Source organism: Psammomys obesus, unplaced genomic scaffold (genome assembly GCF_907164565.1).
Source record: "Psammomys obesus unplaced genomic scaffold, mPsaObe1.curated_primary_1811, whole genome shotgun sequence".
In the NCBI taxonomy this organism is placed as follows: Eukaryota; Metazoa; Chordata; class Mammalia; order Rodentia; family Muridae; genus Psammomys; species Psammomys obesus.
Genome location: NW_026593286.1, coordinates 17600786 through 17607395, shown reverse-complemented (window position 1 = coordinate 17607395; position 6610 = coordinate 17600786). Strand labels below are relative to the sequence as shown.

The 6610-nt window shown below is 51.7% G+C and overlaps 1 protein-coding gene across 8 annotated transcripts in view; it reads right to left on the bottom strand.

The window, feature by feature from the left end:
* Positions 1-6610, bottom strand: part of Tns1 (tensin 1) — a 209133-nt gene that overhangs the window by 52578 nt on the left and 149945 nt on the right. The window lies entirely within an intron of this gene.

Here is a 6610-nt window from a genome sequence, read left to right as displayed (position 1 = left end):
CCACTCCCTCCCTCCCTCCTGATCTCCACTCTAGCTCACTCTCTCCCCCTCTCGGCTCAGGCTCACTCTGGCTTGTAGAAAGCCAGTGGGATCAAACTCTGTCTGTAATCCCAGCCAGCTGGGTCCCCTGGGCTTCACCTATCATCCTGCAGCTATGCAGCTCTTGAATGACATCACAGTGGCTTCCCCTCCAGCCCAGCCCTGCTCCCAGTCCCAACCCAGCCCCAACCTCAACCCCAGCTCAACCTGCCCCTGTATAGGGATTGGAATCCAGCCTCCTAGCCCAGGCCAGCAAAGCCCCAGTGCCCCAACCAACGGCAGTTCCAAACTCCAAAAAACAAGATGAGAGACCCCAGAGCAAGGAGACACAGAGTCCAGAGGGACAGGAAGAGCTACCAGACCCTGAGAGAAAGGAGCATTCTGTAAGTGACCGAGATTTCTTTCCCTAAATTTTCCACATTTTTCCCACTCCCAGCAAATGGAAGGCAGAGCAGATGACAACAATTTTCCAGCTGCTGAGCAGTAAGGTGGAAAGGGTTTTTTCCCTCCCCTCCCCTGCCCACCCCTACTCCCTCCACCTCCAAGCAGAGTCCAGGGCACTTAGAAGAAGGAAAAGAAAAGGCCCTGTATGTCCCAGAGAGGGCTGGGGTGCCACTCTGGGGGTGGGAGTGGGGGTGCAGAAGTCTCAACAGCTTTGGCTTCTGGCCCAGGAATCTTGACACAGACTGAGTGAGGTTGCTCAGAATGCCGGTGGGTGTCTGACTTGAGGCCTGGAGTGTCTGAAGCCTCCTGGCTATTAGTGCTGTTTGTTGCTATCTACGTTAGTCACAAGCCACAGGACCACTTCTCCAAGGGTCAGGCCACTGTATCATCGTCGTCAGCCAGCCAGATGTGTGGCCAACCACTCAGCAACACACAGGCAGGTGCCTGGAAGTTCTCCCCACAAGCTTGGTTTGCCCTAAAAGGCGAAATTCCAAGAGGATAGCTGCCAGGACAACAGGTCCTTCAGCGTTGTTTGTGACTTAGTTGGATCTCAGCTGAAGACTCCAACACAATTCCCAAGCCAGGAATCGTGGGGGCCTTTGTTTCTCTCCTAGAAGATTCCCCCTCTGTCCTTCCTTGGCCCCAATTCCTTTGTGACATTTCCATGCTTCCACAGCTCAAGGCCATATAGCAGCTTTGTACCAGCCCTTGAAGCTCAGGAGGGAGAGAGCCTGCCAGGGAAGACCACAGTCCTCTCCAGCTCCCACCGTGCACCAGCCATCACACACTAGCTCCTTTCTTGGCCCCCACTGCCATCTGCTTCCTAAGAATATAGAGAGACTACGGAGGAACAAAAATGTTACTCGGGTCCCGGTGGTAGGTCCCCTGCCCTGCCCTCACTGATGACACGGCTGAGCAAGCAAGGCAGGCAGCCAGTGTCATAGACTCCAGAGTTTGTTTTTGCACGCTAGAAATCAAACCCAGAGCCTGGAGCATACGAGGCCAGCATCCTACTCAAGCTACAGCCCTGGTCCTTGGGCTTCAACAAATCATTAAAGATAGGGGGTGGGGAGAATGAGTCTAGAAAAAGTGTCCCGTATCTTGAACTCCAAACTGGTGGAGACCATAGTCTATAGGAACTACTTGCAATGGCCCTCTTGTCACCATGGAACCTTCTAGAACTGACCAACAAAGCCCAGGCTCCTGAAAGGGTTAAGGTGTCCCCACCCAGCCCCACAAACAACAGCAGCAGCCCAATTTGATTTCGTTTGCCCATATGAACACCAGCTGTACTATTTTGTTAAATGCTAAAATAAATTTAACTTAAACCAGTTCTGAGCACCAAAACCCATGAGATCACAGACCTGCTATGTGAATTATACACATTTTCTTTTCCTTTGATTTAAAAAAAAAAAAAAAATCTTTTTTTAAGAGCTCTTATGTAGTAGCCCAGGCTGGTCTTGAACTCAGCATGGAGCAGAAGGTGGCCTTGAATTCCTGATCCTCATGCCTCTACCTCCTAAGGGCTTGAATTACAGATGTGCACCACCATGCCTGGCTATCTTTTTCTGATACATATCACTGTAAGTACTCCTGAAGTCAGTCTACAATGAACCAAGCAGCCTGGCCCATCTACAGTACCATGGAAACACTATGTACAAGAACAAATGCCAACAATGACCACAAGCGGATGGTTTTCAGAAGGCAGAGGAAGCCCCCTGGGGGATTCTCTATAAACTCTGACTGGCTGGACAAAGCCTTCCCTTTCCAAAGGACTGAAGCAAGTTTAAGTCTAGCCTTGGCTACATAGTGAGGTTCTTATTAAAAGAAAGAAAAAGGCAGAGGAGGAAGCAGGATAAGGAGAGAAGAGCAGGGAGACCCTGGCCTCAAGGCCCCCACCTTCTCCCCAAAATACAGAACTCTCAGAGTCTTGGGAATCTGAATTTTAAAATGCCCTTGTAGGCACAGCCAGGTTTGGCCAATGATGGTCCTCATGGAATCTAAGCACTTCCTCTTATGGGCCCTCACCATCTCCCCGAGAAAGTCCATTTCATCTCTACAGAGCAAACAGGTGGTTCTTAACTCTCATTGGTGTCATCTCCCAGGTGACTTTAAGGTGCTGTCTGGGTGTCTCAGAACAAACCAGTGTCCTCCATAAGAGCCCTCATGGTACTCAGGGTGTGTGATGTCCTTTGAGCCCCCTTAGACAGTCCATCCTCACTGGCTTCTTTGTGCCACCTGGCCTGCTCTCAAAGATCCTTGTCGCTCTCATGAGGAGGATCTAGAGCAGCCCACATGATTCTCACCATGTATGCCACCTCACACAGTTTGGAAGCCATGCTTTTCATAACTCAGCCTCAGAGTAATGCCTAACCCCACTGCTTATGCCAGTCCATCACCTGCTAGGGATGCAGCTGTTGACAGCATGGCATCTCAGTGGCCCTGTCTCACTGGCCCAATACGTACCACACTGATGCTCACGCCAGGAAATATAAATTAGCCTTCTCTTCCCCTGCACAAAAATTATGGCACTGAATGTCCAGCAAAGAGTCCCGTGAAATGACCCAGCCCCTGGAGAACGTGATGCCATCGAAACAATGAAGCTGTTTAATTCAACTCTGCTCTGACATCTAAAGCAGCCAGAGTTCCCTGCATCCAAGAGACAGCCCTGAGTGTGCTGGTTTTATGGATAATTTTTAGACTCTAGTCACAGAGAGGTGGATCCAGAGACCTCTGGCTGAATTCAGGTGCCCAGGATTCATCGAGTCCTCAGATTTGCTGCCATCGAGGGCAGCCATCCCGGGGCCATTTCCTAGAATCACAACACAGTCAGCCCAGGGGACATCCTGAGTTCAGCTGCTGGTCCGCCCAATCCCATCCATCCAGCTCTGGGAAGCAGAACTCCCCACAGATGGTTAGAGCCAGAGCCAACTCAGGGCCACTGACTCCCAGAAGGAAGTCACCCCTGCTGCCAGATCCAGGACACACGCCCAGAGAGAGGTGGCTGGAAGTTCCTGGGAGCCCCAGCACACAAGAACCACAAGCATCTGCAGCTGGGCCAACAGCACAAAGAGGGTGAAATACTAGAGGGCCAAGCCTCACTGTAGCAGCAGCTTCACCTGCAGGTCCAGTGACTTCTCCATCTTTCCCAGGACAGCCTTAAACCAGCAGAGTCTGTATCTGGGGGGAAAGGAGCCCAGCTGGCCATGGCCACAACTTTGACAGACTCAGTCCCTTCTCACTGTTCTGTTTCCTATTTCTGTCCTAACCCTTCTCTCTACCCACTGGCAGGTATAGAAGCATCTCTCCAGGCCCGGCCTTTGGCTCTTCTTCAATGTTAGTGCCCCCCCCACCTTCTCAACATGTACACACGCGTGTGTATGTGAGAGTGAACATGTACGTGTGTGCCTGTGTGTGTAGAGGTCAGAGGTCAACCTCAGGTGTCTTTCCTCAGGCACTGCCTACCTCTTCCTTTTGAGACAGGGTCCATCACTGGCCTGGAAATCAAGTAGGTTAAGGACTAGCCAATGAGCCCAAGGAATCCTCTTGTGCCCACCTCCTCATCACTGGGACTACAAACACCTACTTGCCACACCTGGCTTCGTACTAAGGTACTGGGGATAGAACTTGGGTCTTCATGCTCGCGAGGCAAGCATTTTGACAACTAGGCCATCTCCGCAGCCCATGGCCCTTGTTCTGAACGAACAAGATGATTGTTTTTTGATTTTGATTTCTGGCAGTCTTCAAGTTAGGACAGAAACAGGAAACAGAACAGTACCCCCAGGAGGCCTACTTCATGGTGTGTGAGTGGGTCCTTGAAATAAAGGACAGAGTGGGGGTGGGAGTGGGGGTGTGCAGCACCAGGTGGCTGTTACCCAGGGAACAGGTAGCCAGAGGCATTGTGGGTTACATCTGGAAGAAATGCCACTGGCATACAGCAGATAGATCTGAGCTAGACAGAAGGAGGGAGGTACAAGGAGGGGAAACTGAGTTGCCAACAGACTGGACTCCAGTTCAGTCACTAACTGCATGACCTTGCCTGGCTTAATTCTCAGTGTGGCTACATACACCGAGGAAAGCAGGGTGCTGTAAAACTCCTTGTTCTAGGGAGAACCCAGGATCAAAAGGAGGCAGCAGGCATAGTCAGAGGAGCGGGGGGGGGGGGGCAGGAAGAAGCATCGCACAACCCATGGCAGACATGGCGTCAAGTGCTCAAGGTGGAGGGAGGTTAGAAGAGGGAGAAGGAAGGGTCGTGAAAAGACGGAGAGAAGGCTTGTTGCCTGAGCTGGCTACAGCACTGAGGCAATATGAGTACGTGTGTGTGTGTGTGTGTGTGTGTGTGTGTGAGAGAGAGAGAGAGAGAGAGAGAGAGAGAGAGAGAAACATACACCCAGAATGCCCTAGGATCTCCTGAGTCCAGAAGATCTGAAGAAGCACAGCTCAGGGCTACAGAGGAAGGGCAGGCTGTGGGGAGCCAGCCTTCTGGAGGTCTCCACACCTATTCAAGAAAGGCAGCAGGCATACCAGTCTGGGAGTATGTTCCCTGTGGATAGGATAAGATTATGCAGGAAGGGGACTGCATAATCAACTCACAGGCAGATGCATGCATTAGACGAAAGACAGAGGGAAATCCATCAGTGGCCCTCCTGCCTTTCCTCACCCCGCTCCTCCCAGCTCAGACATGCTTCAGAAACATCCTCACCTGGGAAGGTGGAGGAGAAGGCAGAGAAAAGTACATGAGTTTGGGAAGAAGAGAGAATGATTCGATGCCTGTAGCCATTTATCAGGTGTCTGTTTCTTCATCTGTCTCTCTCTGTCCTCCATAACTGCCTGCCCGGTGCAGCAGCCAGAGGCTGGCTCAAGAGGGTCCTGTCCACATCCTCTTTCTTATCCGCAGGACAAAGGAGCAGCAAAAAGCAGACAGGGAGGCATGCAAACAGGGCTCAGAGGCACCAACAGTAAGCGATGAAGACAGACAAGACCACGTGACATCTCAGAACCGCCTGCCCATACACTAGTAACCGGGCCAGTACAGGTCCCTCAAAGAGGCTCCCTGGGAACTGCATACATTCCAAAGAAGGCTATGAGCTTGACAAGGCCTTGTGGCACCACCTCTGAGCAAACCACAGTCACATAAGGACCCACCCTCATGAGTGATCCAATCTCAATGCTTCACCCAAAATGACACAGCCTCTCAGCATTACAGATGAACTGAGGGCCAGAGGGGCTGTAGGCCTCTAGAATAAAGCTCCCCCTGCAAGGGCTGGAAGTTTATGAGGGTTCAGCACACTAGAGGGGGCTGTGTAGAGTGGTCCATGAAGTTCTCTACAGTAGAAGGGTATTTGCAAAGTAACCCAAAGGTTCAGTGTACCACAGGGGTCTGTGTTGAGGGGTCTGTGGAGTTTTCACATGAGTGAGTGTAGGCTGGCAGTGCATTCAGATGGTTGGTGTTCCCTTTTAAGCCAGGCAGTTCCCTTCTGTGGTGAGCGACATGACCTCCCCCGACTCCCAAGCCCACTACCCCACGGGGAACCTTCCTGGATGGGAAGCAGCCCCACAGTCCAGCTGTGGCCCTTCCCGCCCTAGCATCCTACATGGAGCACCTGTGGGGATTCGGTGGTTCCCAACCTTTGTTCAGATGCAGAGGGCTATGAGGGAGGAAGGGAGAGGAAAGATCTGAGGAAAGCTTTTGCTTTCATTTCAAAGTCTGACCTCACTGGCCTGTGTTGGGGGGTGGCACAGAACCAACATCAAAGAATGCTTGCGGCTGACTCTTTTTTTTTTTTTTTCCAAGCAATCAAAGCAACATACAGCGAAAGCCTCAGACAAGCGTCAGTGACAGCTGTCAAGACGGGGGAAACGGGGCGGTGAGAAGTCAGGGCCTCACCTTCAGCTGGCTTTGCCTCTGCTCACCAGACAAGGAGAATCCAGCTGGAGCCAGCAGGGCTGGAGGCCATCCAGCTCTACTCTCGGAAGACCTATGTCCCTGTGGGAGAGGCTTTGGGTGCAAATAGTTTCAAGAAGGGAGAGAAGAGGGAACAGAGTGTTTGGAGCAGAAGACATTACGTCCTCTTTACAGTGAAAGTGAGTCTTGTCAGAGAACTCTAGAAGTCGCCTTGTTCCTTCA